General features: G+C 46.7%; 1 protein-coding gene across 4 annotated transcripts in view; it reads left to right on the top strand.

The window, feature by feature from the left end:
* DNAJC5 (DnaJ heat shock protein family (Hsp40) member C5) overlaps positions 1-17,300 on the top strand; it is a 29,771-nt gene that overhangs the window by 578 nt on the left and 11,893 nt on the right. Inside the window, exon 2 of one of the 4 annotated variants that reach the window (XM_070472406.1) lies at positions 14,782-14,827. The exons of 2 other annotated variants lie outside the window; for them this stretch is intronic. The gene's annotated coding sequence lies outside the window, so the exon portion shown is untranslated. Of the gene's footprint in view, positions 1-14,781; positions 14,838-17,300 lie in introns of all 4 variants that reach the window. One more of the 4 variants, XM_020875357.2, reaches the window with a different exon arrangement.

The following is a 17,300-nucleotide window of genomic DNA, read 5'->3' as shown; positions in this document are numbered from 1 at the left end:
GGCCGCCGGGCGCCCCTGGGGCAGCTCGCGCTCCGGGACTGGGGTCTGTGCAGGGCGCCCCCGCCTTGGGGAGGGTCTTTCCTGTCCTGCGGGCGAGAGGGGGAAAGCCACCGGTCCTGGAGCCACGTAACCTGTGTCTGGGTCATTATGTTTATAGCTCACGGAATTGAGCTTTGTTCCTTGACGCGGTGTAAATTAATCTCCTGGGTGAAAATCATCCAGTTTGTAAGAAAAAAACGTTCTTTCTGCCTCGCCAGGGCATCATTTGAAGCAGTGCCTGTGTTGCAGTCATAGAAGAGAGGGTCAGGATCTCATCCCTGCGGGTTCGAACTTGTTTGCGTTGAGGGGCTGGATTAAGGACTCGCCTTTTCTTGTGCCTGAGAGATGAGTTCTCAATATTTGCTCGGTTGTGCTATGCAGGGAAAGGAAACGAAAGTTTCCGTTTTATTTTGGTTTCCAGGTTTAGGCTTGATAGGGGTCATAACTTGAAAGGTGGCTCTGCTGGACACCTTTGTCCTTGCTAGTTGTCTGTTTAAAAACTATCTGCTAACTTAACAGTTATTCTGCCCCATCTATAATCTGGTTGCCTCAAGGCGGAACTTCAACCAAAGCTCCTGAGATTTTATGTTCATTTATTTGCTTCTGTCTTGTTAAACGTGGTGGTGAGTTTCAGGATCAAGGCACCTGCCAAACTTTGAGGGATGAAATTATGAGGCAGGACTCACAGGCTTTGAGAAACTTCCTGCCTGAGAGCTGTGCAGTTCTTCTTCCACCTGTGTCAAGGTTGCAGAACTTGGGTCACCTCCGATGGCACCTCTGATGGCATGTGGCCAAGCCAGGAGCTGGGTGGCTGTTGTTTCCAGCAGCACGGGGCTGTGAGGGGCACACATGCTGCTGGAGCCCCTTGCCTGGACCTCTTAAACGTGGTGAAGGCAGAGCATCCAGGGGTTATCTGATGAACAGACACTTGGGAGGCGCATGGAGGAGACTCGGCTTTGCTGAGGGGGCCCCAACTGTGGAACCATTGTGGCCTGGGATGGAGACCCTTGTGGGCAGAGATGCCTGTCAGTCCACTCCCAGCCTCTGTAACCAGTCTCCTCCCTCTGGCCCCTGTCTCATTCTGACCCCTTCCACAGTGGCCTCTCAGCCTGTCTCTTGGCAGACTTCCTTGCTCCTTCCTGGCTCTACCTAGATCACTGGCGTCCTTACCTTTAGCCTCAGGGCAGGTAGCCCTTCCCCAACTGCCTGCTTGCTGTTTCAACTCAGTTCACTTCAGTTGCTCAGTCACGTCCGACTCTTTGCAACCCCGTGAACTGCAGCACACCAGGCCTCCCTGTCCATCACCAACTCCCGGAGCTTGCTCAGACTCATGTCCATCAACTTGGTGATGCCATCCAACCATCATTCTCTGTCATCCTGTTCTCCTCCTGCCTTCAGTCTTTCTCAGCATCAGGGTCTTTTCCACTGAGTCAGTTCTTGGCATCAGGTGGCCAAAGTATTGGAGCTTCAGCATTAGTCCTTCCAATGAATATTCAGGACTGATTTCCTTTAGGATTGACTGGTTTGATCTCCGTGCAGTCCAAGGGACTCTGAAACGTCTTCTCCAACACCACAATTCAAAAGCAACTCACCACCTCCTGTTCCCTGTTTCCCTTCCCTGCTTAGTTTTCCCACCACACTTCATTTTCCTAATGTCCTACTTAGTATATTTATTATAACTTAATCTTTTACTGTGAGGTAAAGTCCACAGGGAGCCTGTTTGTGCAGAGAACAGGGGCTGGCACGTGCTGCATGCCCGGGAAATACTGACAGAGAAAGTGGAGGTGATGAGCTTAGCAGCAGCACAGCAGCCCGCGTCTCTGGGAAGTCACTGTGGTGAGTGCCGAGTCCTTGAGGTGCTGGCTTCTGAGGGAGGTTTAGAGGTGGGTCAGAAAGGTCTTTGGACCTCCTTGTAAACCTTTGGGCAACTTTTAGTCTGTAGTTAGTCCAAAATAAAAAGGTTTTTGTCAGCTTTTGTCTTCAGTTAACTTCCCTAAAAGTAAATCCCACACATTAGCCTCAGATACTCAGTGACATTTGTTGATAAAATGAGTGAGGTGGAGTAACCCGTTAAAACCACATGAAAATGAGCTGTTCCTCAGGCCTGCTCTGAATCCTTCTACGTGACCGAAGAACTCAAGTCATTTCCAGAACCTTCACTCAGTGAGTTTATGTTCTTGGTTTTCATTCACTGTGTTACCGGGGCTGAACAGATACCACGCATCTCTTGGCTCTTTGTGTTCTTGAGCCCCCGTGCTCTCAGAGGGTGGGTGCTCTGTGCTCCAGGCTGAGCTACCCTAAAGACTAGTGCTAAAAAGAAAAAAAAAAAAAAACAGACTAGTGCTTTGCTCCATCTCAGTCCTGGACTTGGAGTCAGGCCTGTGTGTTGGTTCCTGTGCTGACTTCCCTGCTACCACCAGGCAGAATTGCTGGCACGCTGCTGATGGCGCATCTCAGAGCCTAGGCATGACGTGCTTGCCTTGGTCATGGGCTGTAGTCGAAGCTCAGTGGGTATCAAATGAATGACTAAAGTGCTGTGCAGCAGCTGTGCAGAGGGTAAGGAAACAAGGTGGAGTTTTATCCAAGGTGAGAGTTTGCTTCTAAGTTCAGGGAATAAAATGAGCATGATTTGTACAAAAAATTTATTGGGGTGTAATTGGTTCTACAAATGATTTTTTTTTTGGGCTATATGACAGGGTAAGTGGGATCTTAGTTACCTGACCAAGGACCAAACCCACATTCCCTACAGTAGAGTCTCAACCCCTAGACCCTTAGGGAAGTCTGCAAATAGACACAGATATAATCACCCTTGAAAAAAATTCCCTAACTCCTTTTAAAAGTACTTTGTACAAGGTTTGGAGTGTATAGTGCTGTAGATGAGCCATATCTCAGCCAATGAGGTTAGCCAGTTTTCCAGGAAGGAGACAAATTCCTGTGTCTTTGGGGGACAGGTGTAGCATGTGACAGCCAGCTCTTGCACACGCAGTGTGGAAGAGACTCTGAGCTCTTGATGGCGCCCTTGTGGGTCTCCCGGTGCTCCCCACACAGCAGTTAAGGCTGCAGTGCTTCCCAATGGAGCTCCTTTTTATGTTCTTGTGGGCTGGGCAGAGCAGAGCATTATTGAGCTGCAGACTGCCTCCTGCTCCCTCACAGTCCTTCCTGTCTGTGTTCGCAGGGCCTGTGCTTGAATTTCCTTCCTGAAAGTGGACGAAACTCAAGCTCAAGTGCTTGACCACTGAGATGAGGGTCATGGAACCTGCCCTTACTGCCTGTTGGGGAATACAGGAGATATAAGTAGGAAGCTGTGTCCTCAGCTGCTTCCTAAATACAAGTGACAAAGATGCTAGAAAATGAGACTATTCATATTTTATGAAGATGCTACCCCTTATTTAAGAGAGGGAATGAGGGAACTTGGCGGTCCGTGGTTAAGACTCCACGCTTCCAGTGCAGAGGGCATGGGTTCCATCCCTGGTTGGAGAACTAAGATCCTGTATGTCAAGAGGGGTGGCCAAAAATGAAAAGAAGGAACTGTTAGGCCTAATGTCCTGATGGCAGGGCCACGCTCGGGTAGTGACATCGCCCGAAGAGGATTAATAGTGGTCTGTTACTGGTCAGTCGAAATTCAACCCAGAAGATTTAAGGATTAGATTACCAAAACAGTCTTTAGTTTCGATTTTGTCTTTTGTCACCTTTGCACCAGTTTTGTTTGAGGATGTTATATCAGTGAAATGGTACGTTCTGCCTTAGTTCTTGGCACTGGCAGACATTTAATAGATTTTGTCTTTATTTTTTTTTTTTTTTTTTTTAAGATTTTGTCTTTAGCAGGTAAGAATTGTTTCCAATTCCAAGAGTTTTGCAGACATATTGGTAATTCACATTGGTGAGATCATGCATTCAGTGGATGTCATGAAAATGTCCTCATGTTTCCTTTTCAGGGGTTGTCTGTGTACTTCAGAGGTCCACTTTACTCATGAATCTTTCACCTTTGTAGGTGCGTCCATGTGACTGGTTTTTAAAACTTGGTTCTGTGACAGAAACCGTAGTCTTTTATTCGTGACACATTAAACCCAAGTAATATTTTTAAATTGTGTGATACCTTATGAGTGATCAGTGAATATTCCTTGACTGTATGAGTATAAATGAGCCTTATTCATTATGAGTTACTTACAATTTTATTGTCCTTTTAATTTTTCTACACTGAACACAGAGCACCGGAAAACATGGTGGTTTACAAAGTGGGATGTACAGTCTCAGTTGCTGTGTTCTAAGGAATTCTATGCCAATTGGTTATAAAGCTGCAGTCCTGAGAGTCAGAGGATTGGAATGCTGACTTGCTACCCCTATGGGCTCTGCCCCGCCCTGGCTATCTCTGGGATGACCAGCCTCTTTCTTAGAGAGAGCTCTGCCTAGAGCCCTGTGCCTCTGTTCTCTGGGCCGGTGGAGTGGAAATGTGCTAGACTGAACTCACCTGTCCCGGCCTGTGGTGCCTCAGAGGTAATGAATTGGGGGCTGGGGGCCAAGACCTTGAGCCCCTGTCACAGCCTCAACTCAGCCAGACTGGGCTCTGCACAGGGAGTGTGTGCCACCCGCCTGGCTTTTAGTTTCCCTTCTATTATTGGAAGGGATTAGCAGCATAGCAAATGTTTGATTTTTAGCTAGGCGGTCCCATTGAATTTTCCTTTATTAAGTAGTGTCTTTCATCATGAAAGGGTATCTCTTAAGATAAATAATGAAAAATTCTGGGTCAGGGAATACAAACTTTATTGTTTTTGCCACATATTACCAGATTTGTATACCCTCTGGCAGGTACAAAGGATTTTAACACTTTTAATATTTTACATTTTGCTGCTCACTTAGGTACTGCTGTAGGGTTTGATAGTAAAATGTGAGGATCTTTTTGACCAGTTGTAATAAATTTTGCTGTGTCCTTTAAGTTAAGATTTTTAAATAAAAAAGAGTGATAGTTTCGTGATAGACTTTTTCTGATGCATGAAACCAGGCCACATCTGTTTTCTTGTTTTGTTTTGTTTTTAATTAACTGAAAAAAGAAATTGTATTCCAGGTAACAATTTTTACTGTGCTGTGTTTTTTTTTCAAATTATTTATTTATTTTGGGCTCTGCTGGATCTTTGTTGCTGCACAGGCTTTTCTCTAGTTGTGGTGAGCGAGAGATACTCTAGTTGCAGTGCAGGGGCTTCTCATTGCAGTGGCTTCTCTTGTTGCAGAGCATGGGCTCTAGGAGCACAGGATTTGGTAGCTGTGGCACATGGGCTTAGTTACTCTGAGGCCTGTGGGATCTTCCTGGACCAGGGATCGAACCTGTCTCCTGCATTGGCAGGCAGAGCCTTTACCACCAAGCCACCAGGGAAGCCATTTACTGGACTGTATTTACTTTTGAATCATGAGGCTCATCACATGTAAAGTTAAAATTTTTAGTGCAGTTTAATGACTGAGTTTCATTTTAAGATGAAACTAGAATGTCTGTACTTTAAAGATTATCTTTGGAGTATTTTTTAACTGTCTAGTTGTAGTTGTCTTTTCAGTTTGAAGCAGTTTGTTCTCCTCTACAGTTCATGTGGAGGAGGCTTACCCCCTCCACCCCCCACTCCCCAGTTGCAAGCCCTCTGAAGCGATCCGCTTGAGAGGCAGCCAGGCTCCTTACTGTGCATCTGCCTTAATCCCCGGGACAGCTTGCATGGGTAGCTGTTATCCAATTGTATAGATAAGGAGACACATTGACAGTGATTGGTGTTGGGGGTTAAGCACAATCAGTGTTGTCACACACCTTACCATGACAGCAAGGGATTTCCTTCTTAAAATGCTGTTTCTGTTGGTGCCATTTTCTCTTGCATCTTCCTGCCTGGTTGGGTGATTCTAGCTGACTGTTAGCAGCAGCATCCTACTCCCTGGTGTGTAGTACCAGTGTGACGCCCACACTTGTTTCATCTGCCCCTGCCCTTTCTTTTATAAAAATTGATCCATGACAAGGATAACTGAGGGGGCTGTCCTGGCGGCCGAGTAGGCCAGCTGTCCAGCCATCTCATCCTCACTCAGGCTGGCGGATTGCAGTGCACGTAGGTGTTAGGGGCACTCTTGGACCTACTGGCCTCTGGGGGTGCTGTGCAAACCTTCATAAGCATCTGTGATCTACCTTTTTCCTTTTTTTTTTTTTTCCCAAGGCTGGACTGTGCAGCCTGTGGGATCTTAGTTCCCTGACCAGGGGTCAAACCCGTGCCCCCTGCATTGGGAGCAGAGTCTTAACCACGTGACCACCAGTGAAGTTCTTATGATCTTCCTTTTATTGTAGCATTCCTTAAACTGCTCACAGAATTGCAGTGTCGTGAGGTAAACCTGTCATTTCATCAGACCCCCGTGCTGCCCTCAGGAGTGGGCAGCGGTCTTTGTCCTGTCCCCACCCCAGAATGACCATCTAGCTGATGGACAGCACACCTCTTTGTGGTGATCACAGGGGCAGAATGGGTTTCAGTGAGCAGTAGCTCGATACAACCTTACCTGGTCACAGGCTAGCCCCCTAAAGTCTTGAAGGCAGGTCTTTTCCTGTATTTTTAAAAGGCAGATGACAAGAAGGCAAATTAGTTAGCTTTGGTTTTTTTTTTTTTTTGAACTTTGGTTTTTATATCAAAAATATATGTAACAGCAACAAAAAAATGTATGCAACAATAGTGTTCAAACTGAGAGTTTAAGTATAACCCACATAACTTTAATTCACCATTATGAACTTTGTTTGTGTAGTCTTCTCATCTGTAAATTGGAGGCCAAAGTAGTAATTGCTCATGTTTATCATGTACCGAGCACTGTTTTCCTCAGTTTGCAGGAGCTTGCTTACAGATACTCCATGCCAGGCCATCTCCAGCCCCACTGGATGTAAAGGAGGTGGAGGTGTTGAGTAACTGCTTGGGCCTCTGAGCCCATAAGTGGCAGAACTGGGCTCCAGCCCAGGCAGGTGACCTGAGAGCTGCCCTTCCACCCCTCCTGGACTAGGTACCTGCCCCACAGACCTCTTGGTCTAGAGCATGTGTGCCCCAAATGCCTGTACATGGTGAGCACGTCTAGACTGTAACTGCTGTGTTGGTGAAATTTCCATGATAGTCACGAGGCCTGTCACCAGTATAACTGCAATAGCACGTTCATGTGTCTTGATGCTCACCTCTGACATCAGACATCTCTTTACAGATGGCTTATGACCGGGTGGTCGGTGTAGCTCATACTTGGTTTTGTGGTGGATTTGACAGAATGGTTGGTTTTGGTTCTGGCTTCAGGGAGCTGGCCCACTGCTTCATCAGAGAAAGTCAGCCCACAGTGGGAACCCTGGGCTGGCCCGCCCCAGGGAGCGGCCCTGACTGGTGAGACGCAGAAGGCATCATGGCTGCATCTGCCACGTTTTATGGACTTTCACCCACTGTGTGCATCTTAAGCTTCCGTTCATTCTGGAGTTGGAGCGTCCAGTCCACTCGCTAGTGGTGGCACTGCCCCCAGGGTGATGGATCGTTGGGTTGTCAGTGTCATATCCTGCACTGCTCAGAGCCCCCGGGCTCTCCTGAAGCCTTAAGTAGGTCTCTTAGCCTGCGTACTTCTCAGTGACTGTGATTTCAGTCACAAGCGTTTTCATGTGACATTCACAGTTGAGGATTTGAGTGTTGTGTTGATCTTTCCTGGTAGTCATTCATGAGAGTGGACTTGTACCTGAGCCTGTCGCATCTGCCTTTTCTGTCATAGAACACATCCCTCCTGTTCTTCAATCTGTCTGCTGATGCGCAGTCTGTTCGCTGAAAGCCAGGGGCAGTGGATGGCTCCCTGGGTGAAAGGGGCCTGTGACTTCAGTCCTCTGAGATTGTCGGCGTTCTGAGTGTAGAACACCAGCACCCAGAAAGCTCTGCTGCCCATTACTTTTATAAGAAACACTTTTGCCTTCCGCTGTCAAGTTTCACATTCAGCTTTGGGAATACATTGAAGTTTTCTGGAAATGTTTGGTCATAGCATGATCCACCTAGAATCTCTTGCTGCAGCCTTGCACATAGGTGAGCACCTGTTAGCTCCAGTGCTGAGATGGTGGGTGTGTCACTGTGTCTGTCGGTAGGTGTCCGTCGGTCATGTTCTGGGTGTGAGGGTTCTAGCTTGCTTTAGGCCCCTTTACACTGAGGCAGTGTCGCCCTACTGTTTGTGCCTCAGGGATGCTGACCAGGAGGGCCAGGGCAGGAGTGAGGCACTGCCATCCACATTGGGCCTTCGGCAGCCTCCTCTCGGAGTCATAGGCTTTTGAGAATGTTCAATTCGACTCTCCTTGTATTCAAACATGTAAGTTAACTTTGATCAACTTCTGACCTTTTCCTTTTGACTGAAAGCATTAGGTTATGAAAGAAAATCCTTATTTGGTTTCTGGACATAAGTCACAACTGATAAAATTAATTCCACAGATGTGCTGACCGCTCTGCCAGGACTGAGGCAGCAGGTTTATTCCTCAGAAAGGCTTTGAGTGTGGCCCTGCTGGGGCCTTTCAGTTTCCCCCCAGGGTGTTGCTGAGCCCGTACCGGTCAGCCTGTCGCTCCCTCTGTGTGCAGAGTGCCCACTCTCTTCAGTACAGGAGCTCACGCTCTCGGTGAGCAGGCGTGGCTTAGCTGCTGCTCTCTAATGGGTTGGTCCTCCCTTGGACGCTGATGACAGCAGCGAGTCCTTCTTAAAGAGGTACCTCTTTTACTCACTTAATTGTTTCTCTTTATTTTAAGGCTTGGCATCACTGTCGCTTTTTATTATCCTTAGAATGAAGGAAGAAACGTGTCATCTTTAGGAGTTCCTCTGTTTTCTTAGAGGAAAAAATTCTGTACATTTGTAGAAATTCTGTACATTTGACATTCATTTTAAGTTAGGAGCAAAGGTAGCAGATGACCATGATACTCGGCAGCAACCCTTCCACATCTCCCATGTTTGCTGATTCTGCTTATAATTGCTTCGATGCACCTGTGGTCATCGGTAGCCATTTCCTCCTGCTCTGCAGTGTACTAACGTTTTCCTGCTGGAATAGATGATGAGCTCAGGGTAAACGTGCAGACCATGGGTGTTCGCGTGTATCTATCCCTGCTCTGGGGAAAGCTGGCCCTCGCCTGCCTGAGGAGGTGCCCGAGGTCCTTTTTTTCCAGGTCCATCATGGATTGCAAAGGAAGATCCCTTCAGAGAAGAGAGGTCAGCGGTCTTCGGGACACCAGTTGTGTCTCAGCTTTAGTATTTTTGTTTTCAGTGAAGTTTTTCTTCTGAGGGTCAGGCCCCGAGTGTGGGGGCAAAGCAGCTGTCCCTGAAGTGCTGTCTGGTGGTCCCTGGCATCCCCTGACAGACCCTTGCTCCCGCTGTCCTGACTCGAGCCCCAGCATCCTTGTCATCCTGCCCAGTGTAGTGTGCTCCAGTCCCCGTGTGACAGACTTTGTCCTGCACTGTCATCTTACAACCTGAAGGACATTGGCCTCTATTCCCTCCTCCTCCCTGTGACTTTTCTTTGTCCATTTACCTTTATGTTGTCAAGGCAGACATTTGCATCATGTTTTGTAACCATAAAGTTGTTGGTTTGTAAGTTTACTGTTGAAAATCCATGTTATTCCCACTTGTGCATACATTGTTTAAGCAGAGTCTGGTCCCTGCCCTGATGACGTTTCCTCCTAGAGCAGTGCCTCTCTCCCCCCAGATTCCTAGCAGCCATTCTTACACTGTTAGCCTGTTTCTTAGCTCCTCTGTGTTCAGATTGCCCATGATATGATGTGTTATTTTTGTGTCCTGGAACTTGCCTCTGGGCACTCCGTCCTCCTGCCCCTGGCAACACAGTGGCTTTCCAGGCTGCTTGTCCAGCCACACTTCTGGGATGACCAGTGGTGGGTGGGGAGGCTGCAGTGCCCATGGCAGCCCTAGAAACTGCATCTCAGAGGAGCAGAGACAGTGAGTGGCCCACTATGGCCTTGCACCACTGCCTCCCCCGGAGGATCATAGAGCACACCTGTCTGCACACCGGGAGGTGTTACTCTGGGGATTACCTGCTCAAGGCTTTTTTTTTTTTTTTTTTTTTTTAATTTTTGGCTGTGCTGGGTCTTTGTTGCTGTGCAGGCTTTTCTCTGGTTATGGCTAGAGGAGGCTACTCTTGTGCGTGGGCTTCTTCCTGTAGTGGCTTTTCTTGTTGTGGAGCACGGGCTCTAGGGCTTCAGTAGTTGTGGTGCACAGGCTTAGCTGCTCCGAGGTATGTGGGCTTTTTCTGGATCAGGGATCCAACCTGTGTCTCCTGCATTGATAGGTGGATTTTTTACCACTGAGCTACCAGGGAAGCCTGGCCCTGCTCTTTTTTAAAGACAATTTTTTTAGAGCCACCAGGAAAGGCCTTCTCAAGGCTTTTAAATCTACCTTGTTTTCATAGTAGGTGTTTGTGTTAAAACATGATTGTTTTAAATATTATGTAATGGTATGTGTAGAAGTAACAAAGAATTTGTAGCTCTTGTAGAAATTTTTGAACCTCAGGTAATTTTGAAGGTTTTTGAATGCAGTATACTTGGAATGAAACCTAATAGAGACCCTTCCGACCCCCCTCCCAAGACCTCTCAGAGAGAAATGCTGGTGCACCTGCTGGGCCCAGGGTGAGACGGGCCATTCTTCAGGGCTTCTGGGACTGACTGGCATCACTTGGACAAGCGGAGCTGGTCTGTCTCGCCCAGGTTAACTCCAGATGGAGAGGTTACCTGTGGGCAAGGCGACAGAGCTTTAGAGTGCAGTGTAGGAGAAGTCACTTTGGATTAGGGGATGGAAAAGGATTTATTGAACAAAAATGGGGAAAAATAGATTGATACATTTACAGAGATTTGGTATATTCAGTTACATAAAAATTAAGACGGAATTTCCTGGTGGTCCTCTGGTTAGGGCTCCACACTTCCACTGCCTGGGGTGAGAATTCAATCCTTGATCAGGGGACCAAGATCCCACATGCCTCGGCCAAAAAATAAGTGAGAGATATGTTACAGGATAACGTGCAAACAGGTAACATTACTGAATGGTTTGTGTAGGAATGGGTAAGGTGAGCAGTCTTACAACTTTTACCACAATTGATAAATGTGTGAACTTGAATTCATGATAAATAAAAAGAGAGGGGTGGGAATTGGGAACCTTGGGGTGCCCACCATTGTGGGGTGTGGTCGGCCCTTCTCTCAGACCCTAAAGTCCCACTTATAGGTACACACCCTGCAATAGTTCTTCCTTACCTGTTTTTGGTGGAGGACCAGATTATATTTTTTGTAATTTCCAATGTGTTACAGGCTGATACTTTTTGTGAACTACAACAAAAATGACTAGCTAGAGGAATAAGTTGCAAACCAAACAAGAAATCCAAGTCCAGATTTTTTTTTTTTAATTTTTAAAAATAAACACACAATAAAATGGACCTTTTCTTGGTGTACGGTTGTCTTGAGTTTTATTTTATTTTAATAGTTTATTTATTTATTTTTGGTTGTGCTGGGTCTTTGTTGCTGCACAGGCTTTCTCTAGCTGCGGTGATCAGGGGCTGTTCTATAGTTGCAATGTGCAGGCTTCTAATTGCGGTGGCGTCTTTAGTTATGGTGCACAGGCCCAGTTGCTCCATGCCATGTGGGATCTTCCCAGATCAGGGACCAAACCCGTGTCTCCAGCAGGTGGACTCTTAATCACTGAGCCACAAGGGAGTTTTGATCCATAGAGATTTTTGTGACCATCACCCTACTCAGGGTGTAGACCATGCTCATCTGTAGCCTCCCTGGCGTCCACTGTTCTCTCTATAGATGTAGCTTTGTCTTTTTGAGAATATCATGTTGGTGGCATCGCAGAGAGTACAGTGTCACTGAGAATGCTCTTTGTCTTATGGCAGGTGCTGCATTCCTTTCTGCTGCCCAGTGATGTCCATGGTGTTCATCTTCCAGTTTGTTACCAGATTTCACAGGGATGTATGTGTTGTTCTGGGTTTAGTTACTATAAATATTCATGTACATGTTTTCTGTGTGAACATCAGTTCCTGTTTCTCCTAAATAAACGCTTAGGAGTGGGATTGCTGGGTCATGTGAAAGGCTATTTTTACCTTTATAGGAAACTTGCAAACTCTCTTCCAAAGCGGCTGCCCCATTTCCTGTGCTGCCAGTAGTGTTCGAGTCTAGCCTCTGTCACCCTCACCAGCTCTCAGTGTTGTAGGGTTATTTTTAATCTCTCTTGATAGGTGTGTGTGTAAGTGTGTGTGTGTGAAGTGACTAAGTCACTTCAGTCGTGTCTGACTCTTTGCAACCCTGTGGACTGTAGCCTTCCAGATTCCTCTGTTGGTGGGATTCTCCAGGCAAGATTACTGGAGTGGGTTGCCATGCCCTCCCTCAGGGGATCTTCCAGACCCAGGAATCCAGCCCGCGTCTCTTATGTATGCTGCATTCACAGGTGGATTCTTTACCGCTACCACCACCTAGGAAGCCCTGATAGGTGTATGATGGTACCCCATTGTAGTTTTAATGCATTTCCCGAATGGATAGAGAGGGTGTCTCCTCCTGTACTTAACCTGCTGCTGTTCTGACAGTTGGGGAGTCTTGCTGTCGTGACCTGAGCCAGCAGGGCATCACCCTGTGCCTGGTGCTTCCCTAGGGAGATTGGCCAGCAGGAATTGTTCAGCAGGTTGAGAACCCAGTAATAGCAAGACCTGGGAATGGCCAGGCATCCTCCAGTAGAGGAATGGGTTGATAAGTTGTGGTTTGCCCCCAAATGGGATTTGTCCAGTACTAGGAATGTGTGAATTATAACTACATTTAACAAAAACAAGTCACAGAAGGCTGCATATACTGTATCAAGACCGTTTTTTAAAACTCAAAGAGTTAAAACTAAATAGTTTTTAGGGAGAAATTATGAGCTAAATTTCTTTAAGCAAGAGATTGTAATGAACGTTGCTTCAGGCTACAGTATATGGGGAGGATGCAGGACGTCTCAGTTACTGGTGATTTTCTAGGTTTTAAATTGAAGGGTGAAGACGAATGGATGAGGAAGCTGTGGTACATATACACCATGGAATATTACTCAGCCATTAAAAAGAATTCATTTGAATCAGTTCTAATGAGATGGATGAAACTGGAGCCCATTATACAGAGTGAAGTAAGCCAGAAAGATAAAGACCATTACAGTATACTAACACATATATATGGAATTTAGAAAGATGGTAACGATAACCCTATATGCAAAACAGAAAAAGAGACTCAGATGTATAGAACAGACTTGTGGACTCTGGGAGAAGGCGAGGGTGGGATGTTTCAAGAGAACAGCATCGAAACATGCATATTATCTAGGGTGAAACAGATCACCAGCCCAGGTTGGGTCCATGAGACAAGTGCTCGGGCCTGGTGCACTGGGAAGACCCAGAGGGATCGGGTGGAGAGGGAGGTGGGAGGGGGGACCAGGATGGGGAATACATGTAAATCCATGGCTAATTCATTTCAATGTATGACAGAAACCACTGCAATGATGTAAAGTAATTAGCCTCCAACTAATAAAAATAAATGAAAAAAAAAATAAATTGAAGGGTGAGATGTTGGTGGTTTTTTTTTTCACAATACATCATGGCTTCCATGTGGCATATCTTCCTTTCTATGTATCATAAAACATCTAAAACAGAACCAAAATAGCCTTCCTTTTAAGATGTTTTCATATCTGTTCTTTCAAAGTATTGCTTTTTCCTCCAGTAGTAGGTTGAATTCAATAACGACACCTCATGAACAGTCAGCACTTGCTGAGATCACACGTGGGGATCAGGAGTGTGTGCCCTTCTCCCCTGAAGATGTTTATGTCTTCCCAGAGCTTGGTTGTGACTGTGAGGATGGGGCCTTTTGTCCATTCATTCGTTCTGTTCACTGCTACCTCCCCAGCTTTGAGAGCAGGTGCTTCATAAACATTTGTTGAACAAACGAACAACACAGACATATGCTCAAGACCCAGGATGGCTCCAGAGGACTCAGTAGGCTCTGCTGCATATTGTGCGGGTACCAGTACAGGCTTCCGGGACCTGGGTGTCACTGCAGGGTTGGGAATCTAAGGAGAGGCTCCACGTAGGAGGGGGCAGGGTATTAGAAGACCCAGGGTGCTCAGGGTTAGCAGAACATGTTGTCAGGCTGTGAGGCCCAGTGGGTGCAGTGGCAGGAAGAGGCTGGTGTCAGGCTGGGCCTGTGTCCAGAAGGGCCTTATGGGACAGGCCGGGGGCTGGGCTCTGACACTGCAGCCCCTGAGCTGGTGGGGAGGACCTGAACGGGATGTAACAGGAGCAGAGCCATGCTTTACACACCATCCTGGTGACAGCTTGGGAGGACTGGATGTAGCCTCCAGAAAGCCTCCTTACCAGACCCTACCACTTGGGGTTGACGAGCTTGGACTTACTAGAACGCTAACTTTTGAAAAGTGTGTGAAAATGATGAGAAATTTGCATTTAATAGTTTTTATGCTTGAGCAGCATTTATTCCATTAAAACATCTGTTCAAATCATGTTGATAGCAGCTGTTTTTATCTTAAAGGGCCAGACAGTATTTTCAGCTTTCTGGTGACAGTGTCTGCTGAGAGTAGCCACAGAATGGAATGACAGGCACTTGGATGTTTTTCTGTGTCTTCATGAAAGTTGTGAAATCAAGCACCTGCTCTGGCAGATTGGAGACCTTAATGTTTCATTCGGTTTGCTGGTACTGTCTAATTTATGTTGAGTCACCTTTCTTACTGCAGGTAAAAGTTGACCACAGCAAGAGGCACACATCTCAGCCGGATCTCAGTGAGTCTGGGTGTGTACACTTGTGAGATCACAACAGATTGTTTTTCCTGTTCTTAATTTTTGTATAAATGGAGTCATTTTGTATTTAGCTTGTTTGTGTAACACATTGTGTTTGAGATTTTATTGCTTGTGTCAGTATGTCCTCCTTTTTTACTGATGAGTAGTGTTCTGTATAGATTAGACCAGAAATGATCATTTCCCCTGTTGATGGGCATGTGTGTGGTTTACTTTTCTTAGAGCTGATGTTGTCCACTTCACACAAGACATCCCCTCTGCCCCACCCCACTGCTCCTCTGTGCAAAGGGCCACATAAACCCCACCAGCCAAGCCTGGGAATTCTGCTCCCAGCAGTCCTGTGGGGTGGTGGTGGTGGTTTTTTTTTTTTAACAGAAAGGAAAAAATATCATCTATTACCTACATGCTTCCCGAAATGGGAAGCCTGTGGCCTTTGTTCCTTCTAAAGATACTGGTTTCTCTCTGGTGTTGTTTGCCCTCTGTCCAGGTAGCTCTCACTGGTGTTTCTTGTATTTTAGGTTTTGTTATGGGTTTTGTCATGGGTTCTCTTAGTCTCTGTTGGAAAATGTTTTCATTTCAGCCTTTGCTTCTGAGTGATGTTTTTGCTGGAAACAGAATTCTGGCCTGACAGGTGTTTTGTCTCTGCACCTTCACTTTGGGTGGGTGCTACTGCCTTCTGGTTCCTGTGACCTCCGATGAGGAGAGTTGAGATCATGGCCCACTGCTCTGTAACATGTCCGTTCACTCTTGAGCTCTGGTTTTCAGCAGTATGACTAGTGGGTCTTGGCATGTTCTCTCCGTATTAATTTGTGCTCTGCAGCCAGGGGACCTTACAGTGGGCCTGTGTTGCCTGTTCCCCTCACACTGCTCCAGGGCATCTGAGCTCATCTGCCTCAGCCACCACTCCCTGCCCAGCCCCCAGTGTGCATGTGAATACTTCTGAACCCTGTGATCTTGGAGAAGGGTAAATACCCTTTGCCCTTCGAGACAGATGTGTGTCCTGTGAGTAGAGTCCCTGTCATTGGCACCCAAGCAGAGCGCATTGGAATTGGTCTTTGTCAGTTGGGCAACAGTTGCACTGTTGCTGTGCCAGAGTCCATACCTACCAAGGTGATGGAAGGGACTTCTTCTTCCGGGCCAGTTTGTACTTCGTCTCAGGGGAGAAGCTTGTAAAGGAGGGGTGTCACTTCCCTGTCCTTTGGTAGACACTGCGGCTGGTGATTGGGGGGCAGGTGTGTGGTGCTGAACTGTGGCTTGTTTTGACATGCTCGTCCTCTGCCCATCCAAATGTCTGGTACCCTGAACATGCTGAGCGAGTGGTGTCTGGAGCTTGGGAGACCTGAGAACACTCACATGCTCCCAGCTGGGGTGCTGTGCCCCCTGGGAGTCCTGGGACTGCATGGTGACAGTGGCATTGGATTTGTCTTGTTGGTTTAAATTTTCCCGCTTGCCGGCTGGTGGCTTTCCAGGCAAGTTGCCAGAGCTGACAGTGCGTAAACCGTGATTGGAAGTAAGCAGGCAGGATGGCAGCGAGCACTCTAGATGGTTTCTGTAAAAAATGCTGTCACCTAGTCCACAGCTTTTCCAGCAATTTTTTTGTGGGAGTAGGGGTGGGGGTGCAATGCTCTTGCTGCTGTCTGGCCTAATTGCTTCGTGTTGTGACGAATTTCTTTGAATTTCACCGTCTCGATTGGAAATGCATATTCATAATGTTTCTTGCCCACATCTTCATTTTGCATTTATGCCAAGTTAACTTTGAGGACTAAAAAAGAGTCACAGTTGCTCACGCCTACACTTGCTCACAGCACACAAATGTAAGCCCATTCACAAAACCCAACTTCCCTAAAATGACTCACAAGAGAGCCATGACTTGACCCCTGGGGCAAGGGGTATGCCTGTTGCTGTCCTTAGATCTGGTATCTGGGTGCACACTTGTGCCCGTTCTCTTAGACACAGTGTGTTTTCATGCCTCAGAGGCAGAAACTTGCAACGTGATGGTGGAGACTGTAGATTTCAGGCCCATAAGACAAGTATTTACTGGCTTGCCCTTTACAAAAAAGCTCGCATGCCAACTCTAGAGTGATGATAATCCTTTGACAAATAGCACTGAGCAAGCCTTGACGTTCAAGTCTGTTCTGACTTTTACTAGTACCCAGCTTGCTCTTTTCTGATGTTTGACTACTTGGCTGAGACAATTAAATTAGGCTTGAGCTGTCCAGACTCATTGCTGTGCTGTCAGTGATTGTATTCAAATATAAGGTTATTTAATCCCTTACTCTCATTGTTTGTGATGCCAACTCTAATGATTCAAAATTGAGTTGGAGGGAGTCCATGCAAGGATGTTCTTGGGTTCTTAGGAGGATTTGCAGTTGACTGGACCCTGGTTGTCAGGATCCTTCATTTACGGCCCTTTGATTGGCTCACAGCCAAAAACACATCCCCAAATGGACAGCTTGCT

Source organism: Odocoileus virginianus, chromosome 9 (genome assembly GCF_023699985.2).
Source record: "Odocoileus virginianus isolate 20LAN1187 ecotype Illinois chromosome 9, Ovbor_1.2, whole genome shotgun sequence".
In the NCBI taxonomy this organism is placed as follows: Eukaryota; Metazoa; Chordata; class Mammalia; order Artiodactyla; family Cervidae; genus Odocoileus; species Odocoileus virginianus.
The sequence above is the reverse complement of the archived record's forward strand: the minus strand, read 5'-3'. Positions and strand labels throughout refer to the sequence as shown.